Source organism: Schistocerca gregaria, chromosome X (genome assembly GCF_023897955.1).
Source record: "Schistocerca gregaria isolate iqSchGreg1 chromosome X, iqSchGreg1.2, whole genome shotgun sequence".
Taxonomy (NCBI): Eukaryota; Metazoa; Arthropoda; class Insecta; order Orthoptera; family Acrididae; genus Schistocerca; species Schistocerca gregaria.
Genome location: NC_064931.1, coordinates 273,259,825 through 273,283,968, shown reverse-complemented (window position 1 = coordinate 273,283,968; position 24,144 = coordinate 273,259,825). Strand labels below are relative to the sequence as shown.

General features: G+C 40.0%; 1 protein-coding gene across 1 annotated transcript in view; it reads right to left on the bottom strand.

Moving 5' to 3' along the window:
• LOC126298751 (uncharacterized) overlaps positions 1-4,480 on the bottom strand; it is a 38,514-nt gene extending 34,034 nt beyond the window's left edge. The window contains exon 1 of the mRNA XM_049990196.1: positions 4,311-4,480. The gene's annotated coding sequence lies outside the window, so the exon portion shown is untranslated. The remainder of the gene's footprint in view (positions 1-4,310) is intronic.
• Between the last annotated feature and the right edge of the window lie 19,664 nt (positions 4,481-24,144).

The window sequence follows — 24,144 nt, the reverse complement described above, 5'->3', positions numbered from 1 at the left end:
AGGGTTGTACCTGTTAACAGGAGGTTGTTAACGTAAACTCAGACAACCTACTTCTCAAAGCTTTTCAGCTTTCACGCATGCGTTCTCAGAAATTAAGACTTACGATAAGCCAGTTATTTGAGATACTTCACCGATCAACAGAGTCAATATAATGCAGTGCGTATCTGCATTCAGCCTAGGAGCAACAGTTAAATAGTTCAAGTTCGCAAAGCATGCAGCAGTTGTTATACAATAGTAAGCATGACAAGTTTGCCCCATACCTGAACTACGAATACACAATATCGAAACCTCCGCTGCAAGTCGGAACTTCGAGTCAATATTAGTATTATTAGTCGCTAGTTTTGGGACTAACAAGCTACCTGATGTCAAATTCGAAGAGGCCGAAGACATTTAGGGCACAAATCTACAAAGGAGATAATTTTAAAGGTAAAGAACCTATGATTAGTATTTTCTCACATAAGAAGATTTAAAACACTTTCAAGGCGGCATTTTCTACATCTGCACTCTTGCTTGTGCATCAGCCCCCAAGCTTTATTTCATAAGTAATAACTATAATTCAGTATCTTCAAGAGCATTCCCACCACCATACTGACCTTTCGTTGGTAGTTTTAAACTAATTTAATCTGACAAGACAGCACAGTCACTTGCAGTGTCAAAGCAGGAAATTATTTTTTCTAACTTGGGGGAAGTCCATTTATAATATTTCGCTCTCGTTTGCTCAAACGCCGTCTTAAGCTCAACTTTATAATTAAACATCTGTATTTGCAGATGAACATATTTGGACTAGATACAGTTTTCTCACGCCGTATGCTAGAACAGTAGTTATTACTAGAAAATCTGTCACTGAGTTTAGCAGCTGTCGAGGTCTTGCACCACTTCACTAGGTTGCTTAGAACCAGGGAGTTTGTGATGAAACAATTCTTTCATCACTATTAGCTTCAGCTCTAGATGATAATTTATGGAAGCTAAAACCGATTGCCAGTTTTATCGATTTAACGCGCACTGCAAGCTATTCAGTCATATTGTCATTGGAGACTTGCAATGAGTATCTCGCCAGAGAGACGGGCAAGGTTTCCGATTACAGGTGAGATGGAGAAACCCCCAGGAGGGGCTGCCTTTAGTGTGCTGTCACTGCACCGAAGACAAACACGTGCACTATGTGTTCAGAACCAGGCAGCTGAGAATTTGGCCGTGAAAATATATTTGGTCTAATCCGTTACTGGGAATGCAGAAAGTTGCTTCGAATCAGTATACGTTCAGCTCTTAGACCAAATGCATAGAAGAAACTGACTCAAAACGAGATTTCAACTTCACAATGCCTGTCGCTTAGCAACTGGCCAATGGAGCTTGCGTCTTAATACTAGTAGATAACCCTTTCTCCGCAAAACCGCATCCTGTGTTGCCATCTTGTGCAGATGCGACAATCCTAACTGCATTCAAATTGGCTACGTTAACATTGGGATCTGACTACGCCATCAGCAGCCAAGGTTTTTGGAAAAGACCTTGGCTACCAGAGTGCGAAACACGACTAGAGGATTTTGCTTCTACGTAAACAATGGTGCAAACTACAAAGCTACAAATGCTATTTCCCATTCTAGAACTTTCCTACATATAGCCTAGCTACATTCTACGCATCCACGAAAAAATTTTAAAACTCCTCACGCGCACCAATTTATCGACAGACAAACCGACGAATTTCGTGGCAGCTTACACACGTCCCGGCCGACTGCACTGAGCGATTACAGCGCCGCCCTGTTTATTTAACAAAAGTTCATTGTGTTCTACGAGGTCACATTGGCTTTACACAAAAGCAGAGGTTTGCCTAGGCTGTTTTACAGGTAAGACCAAAAAATCAGAGCCGTGGGAAAGCAATGACTGACGAAAAATTCACTCACGCAGTTCGATCCGATTTCCGCAAATAAGAATGGATGAATCCAGCATTTCGAAGCTACTGATCATTGAATTATTCTTAACGAAAAATACTGTAAATTTTGAGTGTCAGCTGCGAGGAGAGGCCATTACCGACTTAACTTTCTAGCAGCTGACAGTAAGCGTCAGTGCTGCCGTATCCCATAATTATTAACATGATTTCATTGAATGTATGTTTTTATTTTCATTAAGTACCGGTATTTGTAATAAAACTTTCAAACAAATACAGAAGGTCAACGAATTTATTCTGTATGCCACACTAAACCCTTAGGGATTCGTTTAAAGAAACTAAAGTACATTATTGCAGTACTCCACGTGTCCCACGAATATTTGCAGTTTTTACATTTCTCCACAAACGCAGTTTCTTCTGCTTCGCACCGTGTCTTGTATATCTGAACATTTAATCTGTGCGCAGTGACAGACTTGTCGGGAGATGGCAACTGCGGGCATGTTAGTCCGCCGAAACGCCTACCCATGTGAAATTTGGCGGTCGGTAAGCGTGAACCTTTAAGATGGGATTGTAGTGCTTTGATTCCGTAAAGTAGACGGGATGGCTTTTTCGATGTTAATACTATGTGCTAAGTATTTTTAACAAACTGTACGGAAAAATTTGAGCATTATCCATTTTTTGGAATGCTGGAACATTCTCGTGCCACAAGACTTGTGGCGTCACGAGACAATCTACAAATTTAGACATCAAGGAAGTGCTCTTCCATGCATTTATACAAAGCCATACCTTTCTCCAACTACCGAATAGCTGCAACTTTAACTTACGGAAAACACCGGTGTAAGGATACAAATCTATTCACGGTTGTCACAGGTTAGTCTAGTGAGTGACAGTTACTGTAACTACTCTAAATCGCACAAAACGAACTCTGAGACCATACTTCCGATAAAATTCGGATAGCTTTACGCACACATCGGCAATTAACGTTTCACATTCCACTACAGCCTTGCGCCGCGAATAGTGTGAAGTTTAGCTTCGCCTCAAATCATGCGCATGTGTTGCAAGTGGGAAGACTATCTTCACTCAACGATCAAACACTTGTAGCTTTGTGAAGCCAAATTAGGGTTTCTATTCCTGCAATATTAATAGTTTGATAACTAGTTTTACTTCCACGCTACAAAATTTCAGGAGAAGTCAGGTATACGTTGTTAGTCATTCCACTGTTTCAAGCAAGGCGTACAAGAGATTTCAGTCGTTTTAAAAATTATTGCACAGGAAAAGTAAAGCTACACGACTTTTCGTCTGATACGCAGTGATCCAACAAATTTTAAAAAGCATTTGGAAAGCTAAACGGCATGCGCTGGTAATGGACAGCCTCGCCCAGTGGAGCCTACAAAATGTTCAACTGCCGAGAGTAAAAATTTGCAGATGAGCAGACGTAAGAGCTTGTACAAAGAGAAATCTTCACTAAAGCACGGAAGCTTATTTCTAGTTATTGCCTGGGTGCAGAAAGTATTCTGAAACCAAAATACCTTGACCTGCTGACTGTCTTCACGATCACTTACATACTCCGTTTCAAGTTAAACGCTTTGCAACCAACTATGCTTTTCTCTTGATATGGAAACACCGTAACAAAATGCCAGTCTAATTTAACTATGAAAATATTCCTTTCACACACACAAAATTTCGCAAGTTGCTTTAGTTTTGCTATGATTATGTAAAATAGCTGCGCTAAGATCTTTTCACTTAAATACTGTAACCAGTTGGAACAAGGTATTTCAGCATATGCAAAACAATTTTCAAACATTTGAATACCTCTTGCATGCCTGGTACAGTATCAAGGACTCGTTTAAATATGAACTGAATATTTAAATCGTTTAAAGGCAAATTATTTTTAAGTACTAAATATTTCAGCGTAATTCGAACTCAAGTAATAAACAAGCCAATGCATCAAATCCCTGAAAGGGTAGTAAACGTGTGGAAGCTTCCTCCGCAAATGTTAAGGAAATTTTTCCTTCAACCTTCGAAATCTAGAAACATGTCACGCATAAATTTTTTTGTTGTAAACAGTTAACTAGCTAGTTTTAACACATTACATTTCATTTGAGGTCTTACTGGTGTCTACATGTTCGGAAAATATATACCCAATGCACTAGATCAAAACTACCCAAATGAAAACAATTTTACACGCTTACATTCTTTACTACAACCACTGTCTCAAGGATATTACTTTCTTGAGAACATTAACAAAAATAAGCCACGAACCCCGTAGCATCAACGGAATGCGTACAGTTGAAAGTAAGAATTCTTTTCGCTCTACGAACTGCTTCATAATACTTAGCCACTGAAGTTAAGGAGCACATTAAACGATCGAAATACAAAGACAAATCAGATCAACAATGATAACTGCTACCCAATTGACAGCCGCACTTACCTACGGTCCTAATCCGCGAAAAACCAGCAAACTGCAGTGTAACCCCCTCTCCGGCAATGCCTGCCGACGTCTGGGCAGCGCGTGCAAGAAGCGACTGTTCCGACAAGCTCCGACGGCTTGGGCCGTGTTTGCGTATCGATAAATGTTGTCGCTGATCCAACGGTTGTATAGCTCGACCAAGCGAAAAGTGTGTCCGACGGTGAAGACTTCCTTTTTCGCCTAATTTCTGTGAACAGTTTTAGCACCTTCGGCGACTCGACATGAATATATGTTTGCAGAAAGGTGTAAATACACGTTTTAGTTTCCGAAAACTTACGCGGAAGGTAATTCCTGTTAGGCTTCGTGGACTTTTGAGCATACCATTTTTCATATTGTGCTACGTGATATTTATTTATTGAATTTATATGGCCTCTAGCAGCCCAGATATTTAACCAATTACATTGTTATTTAATATGTTTACAATTACATATTCAGGTGTTACGTTCACAGTGAATTTTCGATACATCTCTCTTCTTCTTTATAACGTGTTGTCATTCTAAATAACAAAAACTTATAAACTTTCCTATTTTTATGCTGATGATGATAATAATTGGCAATAATTTTCAGACGTTGTTGCGTTTTATGGGGTTCCTAATTGGAAATAAATAATTTAGGCCTGGTCAACACGCTGAGCAGACGTTGGCTCCAACAACGTTCTTTCCAAAATGTCAAAGAGTATATTCCAGTCAATGTTTTCAAAAGCTTTCTCTAAATCTACAGATGATATAAACACAGATCTGCCTTTTTCTTAACTTATATTCTAGGGTACGTCGTAGGGACAGTATTGCCTCGCTTGTTCCTACATTTCTCCGAAACGCAGAATGATATTCTCCGGTGTCGGCTTCTCTCTCTCTCTCTCTCTCTCTCTCTCTCTCTCTCTCTCTCTCTCTCTCTCTCTCTCTCTCTCTCTTTTTTTTTTTTTTTTTTTTTTTTTTTTTTTTTTTTTTTTTTTTTTTTTTCACTGAGCGAGGTGGCACAGTGGTTAGCACACTGGACTCGCATTCGGGAGGACGACGGTTCAATCCCGTCTCCGGCCATCCTGATTTAGGTTTTTCGTGATTTCCCTAAATCGTTTCAGGCAAATGCCGGGATGGTTCCTTTTAAAGGGCACTGCCGGTTTCCTTCCCTAACCCGAGCTTGCGCTCCGTCTCTAATGACCTCGTTGTCGACGGGACGTTAAACACTAACCACCACCACCATCTTAGTTTTTTAATTGTTCTGAAAGCAATTTGTCTCAGTATTTTGCAAGTAGTACTTATTAAACTGACAGTTCGGTAGTATTAACCCTTGTCAGCACTTTTCTTAACTGGAATTGGAACTGTTACATTTTTCCAGAAATCTGAATGGATTTCGGCTGTGTCACATATCTAGCACACCATGTGGAAGTAAGTTGTCATGGCTGACTGTCTCAAGGATCTCAGTAATTCTGATGGAATACCATTTAATTCAGGGGCCTTGTGTCTACTTAGGACTTTCAGTCCTCTGTTAAATTCTTCTCATAGTATCCTATCTCTGATCTCATCTTCATCTGCTTCCTCTTCTTTTGCTGCCTTCGAGCTCATTTCACTTGTATAGTCTTTCTATACATTCCTTCTACCTTTGAGCTTTCCTACTTTCCCAAATGAGCTCGTAATAGTCATAAAATTCTCTTATGTTCAAAGATCTCCTAAATTTTTCTAAGGCACCATCATCCTTTCCCTAGTTATGCATGCTTCTACAGCCTTGCATTAGTCCTCGAGCAATTCCTGCTTAGCTATTTTGCACTTTCCTTCAATCTCATCTTTTATACGTCTGTATTCCCTTTCATTCCCTTCATTTGCTGCGTTTTTAATATTTAATCCTTTCGTCAATTAAATTCAATATCTTCTATGTTATCGAAAGTTTCCACAAGACATTGTATTTCAGTGGCAGATGTGATCTTCTGCTGACTTCATTATTTTATCTCACAAACCTACCCATTATCTTCTATTACATTTCTTTCTCCTGTGTCAGTCCAACGTTGCCTATTGCTTCCTCTTGTAACTCTGAAGAACCTCTGGTTCTTTCTACATCTACATCTACATTTATACTCCGCAAGCCACCCAACGGCGTGTGGCGGAGGGCACTTTTCGTGCCACTGTCCTTACCTCCATTTCCTGTTCCAGTCGCGTATGGTTCGCGGGAAGAACGACTACCGGAAAGCCTCCGTGCGTGGTTCTTTCAACTTATCCTGGTCCCTTCTTCATAATTTTTTCGATTTTAATCTATAGTTTATAACCCATAAATTATGGTCAGAGTGCACATCTGTCCCTGGAAATGTTTTACAGTTCAGAATCTGATTTCCAAATATCTGTCTTACAATTATATCATCAATCTAAAATCTTCCAGTGTCCCTAGGTCTGTTCCACGTAAAAAAAAAAAAAAAAAAAAAAAAAGTTCTTTCGCGATTCTTAAACCAAGTGTTAGCAATGATTAAACTATCCTCCGTGCAGTCTTGGCTACGATCATGTATTCACTATGCTGTTCCTATTATACTTTCTTACGCCGTATCCAGCATTGAACCTATTTTTTGTGTTGGTAACCCTGTACTGACCTGACCAGAAGTCCTTTTCTTCCTGGTACCGCAATTTAATAATTCCCACTATATGTAACTTCAACTTGTCCATTTCCTTTTTTAAATCCACTGATCTACCCACCCGAATATTGGATATAATCTCCTTCGCTCCTACCAGTAGACTGACAGTTTTGCTTTTCTTGATAACGACACTCTCCTGAGTAGTTCCCTAGTGGGGGACTATTTTACCCCCGGAATATTTTACCGAGGAGGATTCCGTCATCACTAACCCATACAGAAGAACTGCATGCCTTCAGAGAAAAAAACGACTTTAGTTTTCCCATGCTTTCAGCCGTTCACTGTACCAGCAGCGGCCATGTCTGCTAATTTTACAAGGCTACATCAGCCAGTCATGCAGACTGTTCCCCATGCAACTACTACAAGGGCGGCTGTCTCTCTTGAGCTACCACAGGCTAGTGTGATCTCTAGATAGACATCCCTCCGTTGTGATTACAGCTGTAGTACGTCTATCTATATCGCTGGGGCATGCAAGCCACCCCACCTCGGCAAGGTACATGGTTCAAGGTGGAGGGGGCAGGGGTGTGCCTGTGCCTTAGGTAATAAACGTCTGTCTCACTTGTCTGCTACTCTCTCCCATGCACGTTGGGTGACATTCCAAAGGATTTCTTGAAGCACGGCCGGATCAGTTTTGTTATATAGTTCATTTCGTGTCTGCCCACACTTATTCAGTAAGGCAGAGGTCTGGTGCAAGAAGCTAGCCAAGATCTCATCCTGTTCTGCAAGCCACCTCTATTGCTGACATGTTTACTGGCGACTAATTCTGATGGAAACACATCAGTTCCTTGGGATACAGTTGACACACAGACTGGATCATAATATTACCCTTAATACGGGTACATAAGGTCGTCCATCTATCAAATGAGGCATTCCAGGTCTACGGGTACACACCCAGCCCCAAACTACCAGAGACATGCGGCCTGCGCGGGATGACTTGCAGGTATATTACGGGTCTAAATGGGAGAGTTGTTGCCTTTATATTTATACTTCACCATTATTTGCTCAGGAATATACCATTCTCAGCAAACGCTAATAGACAGAGTAAATTATCATCCCGGGCCTCTCCTTGATGGCTTGTAACGGGACATCCTCCTGTGGCATTTCTTTTCCTCAACAGTACTTGTCGATACCAGTATTATTTTTGGAATTTTGGACAGGTGAATATCATCTCAGTTGCTTTTCTGAAAACTTTCATATAATTTCACACACAGTACGCTATATTTCAAGCTACAACATATGAAAATGAATTACTTTACAAAATATTTTAGTTTCGATGTTATAATAGATAAGCACCAGTTCTGAATGTACAGTTAAAATTATTTTTTTAGAAACATTTGAAATTACGAATTATTTGCACACTTAAAATTTCTATTATTAATTACGCAATCCTGTACTGTTTACTATGTTTATTTCTGGATTCATTTATGAAATAATAATCTAAATGAATAATGTAAAAAAAACTAGCAGGAATTCATTTATTGAGAAAAATTGTAAACCCTTTGGAATATTGATATTTCTGCAGAGTGTGAGAGTCGTAAGCTTGCCTCTGATGTGATCGGACTTATTGTTGTATGATAGGTGCAAACAATGTAATTTCGGCTTTGTTAATGTGAAAAATCGAAGTACTGTATGATTTACTAAAATGCGAGAAAATCAGTGGAAAATATACAGGGTGAGTCAGGAGGAGAGGTACATGCTTTGAGGGATGCTCGTATTAGTGATTCTGAACAGAAAACTCCATATGGACGTATGACCTATTCCTAATGTTTTCCGAGATAGAATACATTTAGTATCACTTTTGTACGTTTTTCTTGAATAACTAGAAAACCGCACTCTCAAACGGAAACGTGTCGCAGTACAAAATTAAACTATATTAAATTTCCTACAAAAAATTTCCTCTTCATTTTTTTTTCTAGAACTAATGGTTCGTGCGAAGAGAGCGCAAGAAGTGAAAAAGTCGCTCGACGCGCGTGCGGTGTAGCTTACGTAGTTTTTGTAGGCCAATTTGAGATAACATATTGAGGTAGCAACTTGAGACGAACAGTTTGACACGGGACACTTGTGGTCCATCAAGTTGGGAAACTACCTCAAATTGGCCAACAAAAACTACGTAAGCTACAGCGCAAGCGCGTCGAGCGAGTTTTTCAACTTCTCGCGCTCTCTTCGCTCAAACTCTTAGTTCTAGAGAAAAAAATGAATAAGGCCTTTTTTGTAGTAAATTTAATATAGTTTAATTTTGTACTGCAACACGTTTTCGCTGGAGGGTGCGGTTTTCGAGTTATTCACGAAAAACGTACAAAAGTGCTATTAAATGCGTTATATCTCGGAAACCATTCGGAATAGGGCAGACGTCCAAATGAAGTTTTTTGTTCAGAATCAGTAATACTATCACCTCTCAAAGCATGTACCTTTCCTCCTGACTCACCCTGCATTTACGTAAAAAATTCTCCAACAACCACCTTCCAATTTATTTACTTCAAACCAACCGTGAGGACCTGATGTTAGATTTTCAGCTTCAAGAATCAGACCCCTAGACAAGAAGAACTGGAGCCATCTCAGTATGACAAGCTAAGTAAACTTGAAAGTTTATTCTCATTTTCGCTCTTCTCAAATCTACATAAGACTTTGCTTATTAATTACTTGGACTGGGCGTTGTTTCACGTGGACAATAGATGGAAGACGGAAGTAGGGGAGAGAGTACTGGCTATTCATGTTTTTCTTTTTGTCTGGCTTCCAGAAGCCGATCCTGAACCACATACCCTAAACCGTGAAACTCAACTAAATCACGATTAACAAGTAATTTCTCAGCTGTTTCTTTATGAGTTTATTGGCGTGACTAGTATTGTTGCACATCAAAGTCCACTTTCCTCACGCCTGTCGGGTTCTCCTGGGCCTCTTATTCATCGTCGTGCAAAGTGCTCAACAACCCCGTATTGTGACTCACTCTTAGATGACGTCGAACTCCCATATGACACAACAGCAATGACAAGTTCGCGAGTAGCCTCTTGACGATGAATCACGACTCATGAATAATGTGGCTTTACTCAAAGAGAGGTGATGGAGGTGTCTGACCTTGGACTGTGTTCTGTGATAGGCTATTACTGGACGAATGGTAGGCCATATTAGACTGTCGGTCTGTACAGCTGCAACCACCACCATATAACGTTATGACGTTCTACTTCAGTATGGAAGATATGCAGTTTAGTACTGTACATGTAACTGCGTCCAAACAGACCTACACGTGAACACAGAACGTAGGATTGCGATATTCAACGTTCTCCGTCTGCTAACGAAAAGTTGTTTCAGTTACAGAAGCCTGTTATGGTATTTCATTACAAATACATTAGCATTTTTCGTTACTATTAATAGAGAAGAGCGGCTAGTACGGGCCCCTTAAGCCAAAATTAGTACAACACTTTTGTCGTTGTTTGTAAATTAAGTATAACAGCATGAAACTTTTATTTGAAGGTGCAGCAGTGCATAAAACCACGAAACGTTCCGAACTCTACTGAGGAGCACTGGGGAAAACTAAGGGAGCTAGGAAAACTTTAAAAGGTACATTAAAGTGAAAAAAAATTCGCGAGCGTACCCAGTGCGTCTACTTTTCGTATAGCACACCCAATGTAACCAAAGCGTAAAGACCGATTTACGCCATAAATTGTTAACCCCAATTAAAAATCGTGTTATAAAATTTCCTATGTCAGAATATCGTACATAACTGTACAAGCCTGACCGTGTCCTCGTACCTCGTACAGAAGACCACAAATCTCTATTTGTACGAGGAACCTCGTACGTTTGGCAACCCTGGCTCTAGCCGTTACTAAATGATTTATGTGCTCCCCTTTACTTTGAGCTATGGTTGCTAGTTGTTTCTTTTTCCTATTTTGAAATTAGTGAATAGAGCAATCTTGTTCAGTCACAGGGTTCGAATATGGCATTCACAATATTCAGGGATCCATATGCTCATTATTACATCTGCTCTGTCTTCCCAGGAGCACAGAACACAGACTTAGGCTGCCAGCCCTGTGAGACGTGACTTGTCCCCCCACTCTGCTGTTCTCCCCACGACAGCCAGAATTCCTCGTTTGTTTTACGATCGCGGCCGACTGCCAGAAAAGTGTCCCTTATAACATGAGTGCCCCTAAGCGAAATAATAGAGCACATATAAATTGTTCGAACTTGTAATCAGGATTTTGCGAAGCAAATTTAATCAAATTATCAACATTTAAAACTAAAAGCATTGTACTCACCAAAAGCAGCAACTCCATGACTTTGGGAAATAAATAATAATTAAAAAATAATTAGTGTGAATGGTATTGTAAATCGATTCCTCGCTCCTTGTTGTTGGCAAATAAATCCGTCATCTCGGATTTAAATGTTCCTATTTTGCACACGAATGACTTTTCACAGGGCACTCAGTTATTCCTCTTTCTTGGTGTTTGGTAGGAATGTTTTAATTCTCTTGAGCATTGAAAAGCACCACTCAGCTCCTGATGTCGAGATAGGCGTCGTGATTAGCAGTTTCAAAACTTTAATAGTCTCGTCGAATGTGTCACAAACTGCATCCTCTACAATCAGCGAAAGAAACAGAATTGCTCCAGAAACTACTCTCAACTCAGATCTAGTATAGAAGACTTGAAACTCACCCCAACTTTCTTTTTTCCAGAAATGTATATGTGTCTTTAATTTCAAGGTATTTGTCTGGAAAATCTGTGATGTATTTGTCAAACTGATTTACATCAAATAAGTTGGCAGCAATGAGGTGTCCAGTGAACTGAAAATGTAATTTTATTTCTGAAGGGACGGCATCGTACTCTTCCAAAGCATCTCTTTTTTTTATGCCCATCAAGAATCCATGGCTTCTTGGCAGGCATCGTTTAGTCATTTTCGAAAATAATCTCGTTAAGGATGGAGTCAATGTCATCCCTGATGTTTGGCAATACCGCTTTAACGTTCTCGTTGTCTTGCGTTGCCGTGGTCGGTTCAGTTATCTTCTTCTGAAGCCGATTAAAAGTACGTCTGCATGAGGTATTATCTTACAGAAAAATGATAGCCAGAAAATGAATTCGGTATCTTGCAGTCTTTGTTTGTATGAACCAGCTTTTTCAATAGTAGAAGGTAGTTTTACGCTCTCACTTGTTTCAGTGACTGCTATAACAGTAATAAGATTTTTCCCTGGTTTCAAAAACATCTTTTACTACTCGCGAATGGTAATTCCATCCAGTCACACACGCGGGGCAAGCTTTTTTGAATAATGCTATGCAACACTTTTGACCTCTGTGGCGAGTTAGAAAAGAAAGAAGAATTACCTGAATGGTATGCAAAAAAGATGCGGGCTTTGTAATTAACAGAGGTTGCCTTAGACTTAAGGCTGAACTGATGCACATAACAAGGGATGCAGTTTGCATTTGGATATTTGTCTTTAGTTGATTTCTGAACCCCGTTCGACTTGCCACTCTTAACGTTTGCACCATCGCAACTCTGAGCTATTAGTTTTGCTCAGTCATCGCCAATTTATGGTTCAATTTCTTTTAGAACACTCTCAGCTATAGTGTGAGCATTCTTACTATCTGTATTGAGCAAGTTCCAAAATCTTTCACAGGTTTTCCCTCAACAGTATAACGCAAGAAAAGAACCAACTGAAAATCGCAAAACACATCTGTGCTTTTCATCCGCGATTATTGCAACATAATGGGCACGTTTTATTTCTTTACGAACTTTATCATGGTATACTTGTAATGTGCATTGCAGCAGTTCGTTCTGAACAGTCATAAAAATGCTTGGATGAAATGAATTTGAAGATCTTAATCCAGTTCCGCGCTGAACTGAATTAGGTAGCGAAAAACCCCCTTATTTTGAGAGGCATCAGATTCATCGTGGCCCCTGAGAGCCAGTTGCAAAGCACCACAGAACCTAATACAGTGTACAGTTAAGTTCAATACATATCTATTCCTTCTTACACGTTTGTTGTGGCTGTTACTTGTTTGTCTATACTGCGAATCTAACTTCTGTTGAATGTTGGTTTTTCCTACAAATTAAAGACCAAGCACTTAATTCATGTACCACTTTGACATTTCATGTACTTTCATTGTAGACCATATATGCCCAAAATCAGTTATTCCTGTCTTACACCAATGAACATGTCTCCCAAATAACACACCAAGAAACAAAAAAAAAGCATTGCTTCCTTCGCAACCACAAATCCATTTCTTCTTTTGGTAAATTTCTAGATTGAACTTACGGCATCGATTTTTTGTTTGCTGCTACAGAATCAGATTTGGGAGTGCACTACCTAGTGTTTTTTATCTGAGAGTCCTGTCGCTAAATAGCGTTTTTAATAACTCATTTAATTTCTTCACGTTTTCTGTTTTCACAGTCAACTGAATTTTCCCTTATAGATAACATTGTGCAGACAGCTTTTTACAGTCAATTACCTGACCTCGCAATAACCGCAACATGTTTGTACAGAACTGTATGACACGAACGACACGAGTGTAAAGAGAAATACTACCTACACCTTTGTTTGGAAAACAGATGCTCGATATGTGGTGAATACTTAAGGTCTTTTTTTCTGTAACAATAGCCCTGCTGCTGTGAGATATAACAGAATTGAAATAATGCGTCTTAGTTTCAAGATCTAAGGGCATAATTGTATTCAAATTAAATGTAGCTATTACTCATGCTACTTAAGCGTATTATTTCTTTATTCGATTTAATTAAGCATTAATTAGCGTTTAGGAATGCACTAGCATTAACTTGCAGAAACACTTTAAAACTGAATTACAAGAAACCTGCGCCCTGATGTATTCTAATATGATCGCTAGATGGCAGATAGTGCTTCTCTAGGCCCCGCGCTTTACTGCTCTTTGGCTGAAGGAACGTAGAGCTTTGAGTCAGACTAGTTGTGGCTCCACCTCTGCCATAAGAAGCATGTAGAAACCAATGGCCGAACCTTTCACACAGCGCTTACGAGGATATACGGTGTCAATCTGCAGTTGGCTCCAAGCTTCAGGAAACTAACGCAAGAGCACGCACGGCGAATCACGCTTCTTCAAATCAGAAAATACATTCTCCGAAACAATGTTTTCTGCACAGTTAACATAGATTTCTCTTTTTTTCTTTTTTATACAAGTGATGGCACGGCACAACAGCACTACCTCAGAAGCCGCCCCTCTAGTCTGTGTCACAAATAAATGTTATTTGTCTTTTAATGACGAACGTGGTGGACAGTGTAATTTTCAGCATTGGTTTATACTGTTGAAGGTACGAAGCAATATTATTACACTAGTAGACTATTAATATCTAAGTAGCCTAATGTTAATTGTATTGTAATAACGAAATCCAACTCTCTCAAGCCAGTTTGTGTTTCGCCATTTTTTGGTATGAAGTGTCAGTCAGGTAGTACGGGCCATACCAAAGTCGGGTGCATTAGAAGTATAATATAATAAAAAAACTGAAGTAAAACTTGCAGCAGAAACGTAAATTTTACTGTAGAAAATAATACTTCGGTTTTTTTCACGTGATGCAAGTTAGCTAAACAATACCTGACTAATTTTCAATGTTAAAAGTGAAAAAAATTGTTTTCGTTGTGATACAATGAATCCTCAATGACAGCCAAAAGGTTCATGTGCCCAGTCCTCAGATCTTTCACACTATATCAAGTTTTGTTCGAAAAAGCCCCCGCAATCATTCTTGACTTGAAAAACCCCATATCAGGTGTCATAGATGTCTGCATATTTCCTATAATGGTTTTAATCTCCTTTGCGGTGTAGTTCTAGGATCAGAATATGATCAGCAGCAGACCTTTCCGTCATTTCGCCCTCCAAAACATTTGAGACTGATTGCTTCATTGCAGTCTCAGACCACTCCCGTCGACCCTCACGAGCACGTTTCTTCTTGAACTTTGGCCTTGTGACCCCCTCCCCCCTCCCCCCTACAAATAAGGAGAAGAAAAGATTTGCCTGGGTGGCTTGCACAACCTGACTTTGGTGGTATGGCCCGTACTACCCGACTGACACTTTAGACCAAAAAATGGCGGAAACACAAACGGGCTTGAGTGAGCTGGATTTCGTTATTGCAATATAATCTACATTAGGCTACTTAGATATTAATAGTCTACTAGTGTAATAATATTACTTCGTACCTTCAACAATATAAACTGATGCTGAAAAGTACACCATCCACCATGTTTGGCATTAAAAGACAAACAACATTTATTTGTGACATAGACTCAACAGCTAAATCAATCAAGGTCTAGCAAGTAGTGGAGTGATATCTATTCTTTATTCAAAGCTCAGCTCTGCACGCGGTCGCCGTCTAACGGCAAAACTGAGATAAATCAGATGACCCATACTTCTCGCTGGCCCATACTGACTGCCATTCTCTTCTTAAACAACTGTCTAAAACTACCGTGGAGAGTGCTTAAGTCATCGATTGTTATTCTCCCTATCTTTTCCAGATGATGGGACTGTCCGATTAGAGATTTCCTGCATCAGTGGGCTAATTGCACAAGATACTACAACCCAGTATCGACGTTGTTATAAGGTTATCGTCCCTACCACCCAAAGTTTATCCAGTACAACGTCGAATCGGCTGTAAGAAATAAGCAGTGTAGTTTTTGACAAACTACCCGGCTGTCACAGCTGCTCATCTGAGCCAGTCGATAAGGAGACAATAAACATGACTTCTCTCCGAGTTCCAAGATCCATAGTCTGCATAAGCTGCCAACACTGAAGGCCATGACAGTGTGACAAGGAAATTCTGTGTTGGCTGTGTATTCTATAACTGCGTGTGCTAGTGGTCTGTAGTAAAAGGCATGCAATATAAAACCATATGTCGAGTGTTTCATGCTACTCATTTTCTACCTTCTTTCAATGTTAATTTTGTCTTTAGGGAAAAAAGTGTGTATAAGAAATCAATCATGATTAACTTCGTTTTCTTGCGCACCAAAAGTAACAGTTCAGCCCACAAACATTTTTGCCACAGAGTTGTCAGCGGCTGTTAATGTGTAAACAATTTATGTTCTAAAAATCTCCAAGGACCTCCATTCCAGACATTGGGCGTCAGTTTCCACCCACTGACTTCCTTCCGTGGTATATAGTGTCTTCTATTACTCATTACTTTGGTGATTTATTGGGACATGATATGCAACCAAATGCATTTTTTTGATTTTTTGGTGTGGTTTATTTTCTGTATCATTAATTAGTTTTCAAGCCACTGAAGACTCATCATTATCTTATGGAGGATGTGCAGTTAGACACTGTGGCCATGGTTACCTCACTTTTTCGTGGTATCCATGGCAAAGTCATTCTGATAATGTACATTCTGCAGAATAACACATTCACTTTACTTAGCTCCACTTGGTTTCACATTCACTCAGTCATTTGGGTGAAAAAATATATTTCTATGTCCTAATTCCATTCGTTTCTTTCGATTAAGTTCTTTCACCATACACTTCCTCGAAGTTCTCAAGCTCTCTGTTTTATTCCATTCCATATGCAATTCAAAACTGATACTTGTCACAAATCTTTTGATATCTTCTAATTCAGATAAAGATATAAAATCATGTGTTTTATTTATTTATACATTATTTTGTTCTTACCTGTATTACTATTAAAACCATTAAGTTCATGACTTTTAGGATTCTCTGCTATACTAATACTTCCTTTAAAAACTAACAACAGAAAAACTAATTGTGATCTCCGTTGAACACATATTTTGCTTTAGTTGAAATGTTCATTAAAAACAATGCTTTACATCTCTACAGAATTCTCTGTAACTTACAAAAATAAATTCCGGTTACATTTTATAATAGTTACGATGTACTCTAGCTCGTTTCTTATTCCTCAAGACTTCCCTTAACTAAATATCGTTGCTGACTGCTAATCGCAGTGGGGCACTGATTTCGACCAATAGCTTGCAAGCTCAGACCTCCATCCTTCGAGCAGTTTTACTTTTTATAATTCGATTGCATGAGCATCATCATTCGTCCACTTTCTTTGTGTCTAGGTCTCATGTACTCAACTGATGAGACGATTGCCTTGAGCACAGAGGACTTTGACAAGTATACTTGTTGTAAACATCCACTAGAGAAATTAATTAACAGCTTTTTGTATGAAAGAGGGAAAGGCATGATAATGGAGGAGTGTATGACAGCAGACAAGAAGAATATTGTTCAACAAATAATGGCAATACAACAGAATATCAATAAGTTGCATTATATGATTGGGTCTGCCAACACAACACGTAGCATTTGCTGGAGTTGTATCCATTTCTAAAATGTCTATCCAGTCTCCCATGACACAAGAAGCAGTTGTGAGATGTGCTGGAAATACAGTACCTGTCGGTGGGTACCGTAGTACCGTAGCGGTCGCGCGGTTCCAGACTGTAGCGCCTAGAACCGCACGGCCACCACGGCCGGCTGAACTATGGTAACTGCATGTAAGTGGCACAATAAAAGGTGTCCAAAAGATCCGTCGTTCGGTCCTGGGACATACCGGATTTGTTCGAAACATTTCATGTCGACTTATCTGTTCCTTCATTTCTGTAAACGCCAGAAGCCAAGCAGTTGTAATGTCAAAATTGCGTGGTGAAGTCAAACGTTGCTGTAGCGCCGAGCACCGATTAAATCAGCATTGTCCCTCACACGTCCCTGCCCACCGCAAAGACCAATCTTACATTTAGATTTTTGTTTATCATTTTCAGCCACTGTTTTTGAAGAATGCCGATGTGAAGAGATAGCACACTAGTTGCGTTATAAAGTGTTTTTAACGCAGCTAATGTGCTATTTCTTCACATCGAAAACCTTGTTATTCCATTCACACCGACAGTCTCACCTCCTCGTCACCAGTACAATCATACTTCTTTGTGCCCTTTGTGCCACCTAGACTTACTTCACACAGTCAAAGAGAAAGACTGTGTGAGCATACAAGCAGTGGGGCGAGATTCGAGTGGCAGTTTTGCGCCGCAGAGTGCGTGGATGGCGGCTGCCACGGGGCCGTGGCGAGTGGTTTGCGATTACGCGGCCTTGGAAAAACCCGAACGGAAGCTTGGCAGTAGAATGTATGGACGTGTTTGCGCGCTTGGAGGAATTTATACGCCAGAGAAGAATTGATAAAAACGTAACTAAGAGTGACACGGAGCTGCGATTTGACATTCATGGACAGAAAAATATGTAAAGCTAAATTATCTAGGCGAGCCACAAATATATATAATAGTTTAAAAGTTATTATTGTCTTAAAAATTGTAAATTTATGACAGTTCAAAAGCTATGATCTCAGCAATGCTTTGGGCGATTATTATGAACAGTGTTTACAGATGCGACTATTAGAGCTGCATCGACAACTGGTTCAAATGGTTCAAATGGCCCTGAGCACTATGGGGCTTCACAGCTGAGGTCATCAATCGCCTAGAACTTGTGTATGTGTGTATGTGTCTAGCATTAGTTATATTTATGAGTGAACACATCCTGTGATACATTTATCGAATCTACTACCGCCAACAGCTGGCAGTTACATATAAGTAACAAAGCTCACATTGTTAACTCTACATTTTAAATGGTTCAAATGGCTCTAAGAGCTATGGTACTTACCATCTGAGGTCATCAGTCCCCTAGACTCAGATCTACTTATACCTAACTAACCTAAGGACGTCACACACATCCGTGCCCGAGGCAGGATTCGAACCTACGACCGTAGCGGTCGCGCGCTTCCAGACTGAAGCGCCTAGAACCGCTCGGCCACACCGGCCGGGGCATCGACAAATCACAGCCGATTTAGCAGAATATGTACCATTTTTGAATGGAGGTCGGACTATGGGATTCGGCTGAGAGAAATTGTGTTTTTGATAATAAATAAATTTAATGGACGAAACTAGCGGCAGCTGTGATCGCGACATATGAATTTTATAGTGAAGTGTTGTAGCATCAGTTATTAATGGCTGCGCTTATGTAAAAGCCCCTCCGACTGCATTTTAGTCAATATATTGAAGACTATTTGTGGAAAAATAGAAATAAACTATTTGTTCAAATTATAAATCAACGTGTCTCATTATTTTAAATTTCACCACAATACCTGCCTGCATTGTTTTTTTTTAATATTTCATTTCCAATTGGAAATTGAGTTTACGACAGGTGTGAGCTGGCATCCTATGACGAAAAACGTGGCGAAACACTGAGACCACACACCTCTCTAGGGCCGCTCCATTAAGCTTTGTTGAGTGTAACAAATCTATATATTTTCGAGCCAAACACGTGGGGTTCCGAGCTAGCTATTCAGTCTAAGCTAACGTTTTTATCAAAAATCGGTGAACAACGCCAACACCAATCATATAATTATTTTTAGCGAATTTTTACAGTGTGTAGTGCCCAGTACCGTCGTAATATGGGGTTCGTCGTCCGGGGTTGTCTTAACTGAACAGGCTCGGTAGGCAGTGCAAGATTGTGTTTGAAAGTGAAGGAGATTGGGAGAAACGCGTTGCCGATCGCCGTGTAGTAAGTTGAGTCTGACGTCGACCACCAAAACCGGAGTTGAAGCGGCGCTGGCCGCCAGAACATTGTCGGGCCGACTTCGCCGCCGCACTCTGGAGCTCGGGACGCTTCCGCTGCCAACCTGCAAGCCGTTCCACGCCACACCGCACTTCACCTTACCGCACGGTAGCCGACAGCATCAGGCAGCAGTCGTCACGCAGGAGCAATCTCAACAAAACTAAGTGCTGGCAGCAGGCTAATTAATTTCTCAGATTTCTATCTCACAGCAAGTTTAGCTATTAATTTAGCGAGATGGTGATAAAGAAGTCAGCTAGTGATGTTTAGTCTACAGGGAGGAGGAGCGAGCCTCAGAGCCCACACGGACGGGGAGAAGAAGCAGAAGCTAGTGTAGTGGCTAAGCTTAGATCATTAATGAGCGAAATGGAGGAATTCAGAACTGAATTAAAAACTGATATGGGAGATTCCAAGACTAAATTAAAAACTGATATGGGGGGGGGGGGGGGGGTATGGAATGTTCTTTAGGGGCAAAAATCAGAGAATTAAATGATTAATTGGGAGATTTACCAGAAAATTTGAGGAGGTAGTAGGAAATTTGAATGCTAAGATTGATGAAATTGCTGTTGAATTAAGGGGTAGAATTAATTCAGGCAGGCAGTTCTGTGACACAAAGAATGACATGACGAGGCAAGCTCTGACTGATGTGAATGAGAAGATTGTGGCTTATTGTGATAAAACCACGACTTTATTATTAGGTCAACTAGCAGGGACAACTAGCGACTTAAGAAAGGAAATTCTAAATGTGGCTGCTGTTACTATAAAGAGTAATGCAGAAATTGACAAAGTTAACAGTAGATTAAGTAATGTAGAATTATATGGGGCTAATGGGAGTATGGGGTGGCCTTTGGTACAAGTATCCAGTAGTAAGACATTTTCAGGGGAAAGCATACCATTTTGTGGATTTTCTGACAGCATGCAAAGATTGTTTTATTGATGGTATGAGTGACAACAGCAAAATTAAACTGGTAAAAAGGTTGTTCTGCTCGGACATGGGCAAGTCAATGTAGTGAACAATTTAAATCATATAGTACATTTGAACAGGTGTTTCTAAATAGGTACTGGAGCCAAGCAAAACAACACAGATTACAGAATGATTTTTTGAATGGTCCTGTTTACAGAGGAGGTAGACAAACTGTGAGAGAATTTTGTCAGGTGGAATTAAGAAGGTTGGTACATTTGGATAGGCCATTGGGAATTCTGACTGAGATTTCTACTCTAATGAGAAGGTTACCTGAAAATGAACAGTGGGAACTGATACATTGTCCAATAGATTCTATAAAATAATTTCTTGGAGTTTATTGAGAGGATGGACTAGGCAATGTGCTATAAGCCAAACTCAGGGGGTAATAATTCAGGGAATAATCAGAGGAATAATGGAGAGAGGAGCAGTAATGTGAGTTGGAGTAATAACCACCATAATTCAAGCAGGGAAGGAAATCAGAATAGTAACTGGAGAGAAAACAGAGATAGAATTCAAAATGAAAGTTGGAAGGATAATAGGGAAAGATTTAATGATAATGTCAGGTAAGAGAGGTGCATGGGGAAATGGAAACAGGAGTGATCAAAGGCCAATGCGGGTACAGATAGATGGGAGAGGAGATATTAATACAAGGGGACCACAGGGACAAAATTCTTTAAACTGAGATCTGTTCCAAACATTGTCCAATTTGGGACAATAAACCATGCAGGAAATAGGTCCATGAGATGGGAAAATAATTGTGGGAGAAATAATGGTGGATCTTGTAATAGTTTTACGCAAAATAATGGGAGAAATTTTAATGAAAGCAAAAACAGTGGAACAAGGAAAGAGAAAGCATGAAATTAGAATTATGGGCAAACTAAGAGGGGGTTTGTTGATCGTGATAAAAATAAACAAGTGATGGAAGAAAGGATTTGTGGAATGGAAGCAATTATGAGTAATGATGAAATTTTTGGAGTCCAGTTTAATCAGCATAAGAGGAGGGCCTTTAGAAGTAAAAATAATAGGTAATGTAGGAATCAGGAGGGAGACATAAATGTTTGGGGTCTGTTAAATAAAGGGGATCAAATGTGGGGGATAATGGTTCAAATAGTATTGGCTTGGCAATTATGTTAACGAATGAGCATGTATCAGCTGTGGAACCTGTGGGAGAAAATATGTGCTGTGATGCTGAGAATGTGTATGTGAATGACGGCAGAAATGGCAATGTGTTGACTGCAATGGAACTTTCACAGGTGGTAAGAGGTATAAATTATGTGGAGGCCACGTGCCTGATTAAAAGTTGTTGGAGATATACAGGAAGGTATGTGCACCAGCAATGTGAATGTATTAAATGGTGAGCACGCACTAGATCCTGTTATCATGGGTAATGATGTTGATATGTGGCACAAGGCTGCAGAATGTGTTGTTAATGTATATGGAGGCACTCACTCCGGAAATGATATGGAATGTACCAGTGAGCAGGCTATATTCCTATGAAAGAGCAGTAGTTGTGGGTGTAGTTTTTAATGTAGAATGGAGCTGCAGGAGTTGATATTGTGGATGAAACTGTGAGGGATTCTCTTAATTCAAGTAAGATTGTGTCTGTTGCTAATGGTATGAGTGAAGAACCTGGGCAGACACACTTTTTCAAGGAAGCATGGGAGAATAAGGCAGAGAGTGATTTTGATTCTGATGATTGGATAGATAGGGGAAAATGGTTTGAGAAGTGGGTACCTGAGGATTGGCAGATTAGCAAGCCTGATTATGTCAGGCAAATCAGGGATTTATGTAGGGAAAGTGAGGTGTTCAAACACGCTTACAAGGAAATAAATAGTGGGGATAAAGATGTTAAATCATTGGATTGAGAATGTGTACTTATGATGGAAAAAGGTGGTATAGGTGATAATAATACTGTGAATAGTGGTACAATTAGTGAGGAAGTTGAGGTGAACAACAGAAAGCCCTACATGATAAGCTAAATACTAAATGACTGGGGAAAGATGAGCGTGACAATGATGCTTAATACTGGGTTAATTTTGCATAGTTGTAACAATACTTGATACCAGAGATATGACAGGAAGAAAAATAGAGAGTTACTAGAAAGCTGGGGGAGAGGGGGTGTGAGTGTAGGAAACTCTGGAATTATAGAGGCGTCTGATTTAATATCTTCAGGGGATAAGGATATTGAATCTTTTAGTGAAGAGCAGGTGTGGTGCACCATGACTAAAGATTGCATACGTGAGACAGAGGAGGACTTGTTGACCAAAACAGAATTGAAGCATGATGTTACTGAAAAGGTGCACGCGATAATAACAGTTGGTGTGGGAGGAATCAGTGAAATTGGTTTGGTGGATACTGGAAGTTGTGTATCTGGGGTGGCAGAGAGCTTTTGCGATCATATTAAGAACAAGGAAACACTGGAATTTCAAGTCTCAGGGTGAGAATTAAAAATGCTACAGGAATTTTCAGTAAACCAGTGAGAAAGGAGGTAGTTATAGATATAAACATTGGAGGTGAAGTATTTAGTCACTAATTTTTGGTGGTCCCAAATTTAAGGAATAAATCTGGTGTTGGGGATTGATTTCCTGAGTAAATATGAGGCATATGTAGGTCGTTAGGACTAGATGGTGGAACTGAATACTCTTGAGGGGCAAAAACTGGGTTAAATTCAAAAATTCACTCAATGATGAGGAACTGGTGGCTAGTTTGCATGTAGCACAGTGCTTAATAGATAAGATGGAGGTTGAGAAAGAGATAAGGAGTAAAGTAAATGATACAAAGGTGATTTCTGAGGATGAGATGGGAGAATTATATCAATTATTGAGTAAAAGCAAAGATGTGTTTCCTGAGAAACCAGGGAAGGTTACTGATTTTGGGTATTCACTCAGGGTAAATCCATATGAACCCACTAAGGTCAGGCCACACTCTATATCACTGGCAGAGAGGGAGGCAATTAGAGAACTACAACGTATGTTACAATGGGGAATTGTGTAACAGCGCAGAAGTGAAGACTGCAACCCAGTAGTAGTTGTCAAGAAGAAGGACAAATCAGTGTACTTGGTTCTCGATGATAGGACGTTGAACAAAATAATTGTAATTAAAACTGACCACCTTGAGAACAAGGATGAATTGATTTTAAGGTTCAAAAATGTAAAACTATTAACAACTATGGATTTTACGGATGGGTTTTGGCAGGTGCCTTTAACAGTGGAAAGCAGAAAGCATACCTCCTTCCTGTTTGAAGACAGGGCCTATCAATACAAAGTAGTCCCTTTTCGACTACGCTTGTCTGTAGCTGTATTTGTAAGAACTCTCAGTTACATGCTGGAAAGTGAGCTCATGAGAAGACTGACAGTTTACACTGACGTTGTCCCCCCTTCTTGCAGAGGTGTACCGTAGGTCTCTAGAAGAGCGTAGCGTTCCAATGGATTGGAAAAGGGCACAGGTCATCCCCGTTTTTAAAAAGGGACGTCGAACAGATGTGCAGAACTATAGACCTACATCTCTAACGTCAGTTGTAGAATTTTGGAACACGTATTATGTTCGAGTGTAATGACTTTTCTGGAAACTAGAAATCTCCTCTGCAGGAATCAGCATGGGTTTCGAAAAAGACGATCGTGTGAAACCCAGCTCGCGCTATTTGTCCACGAGACTCAGAGGGCCATAGACACGGGTTCAC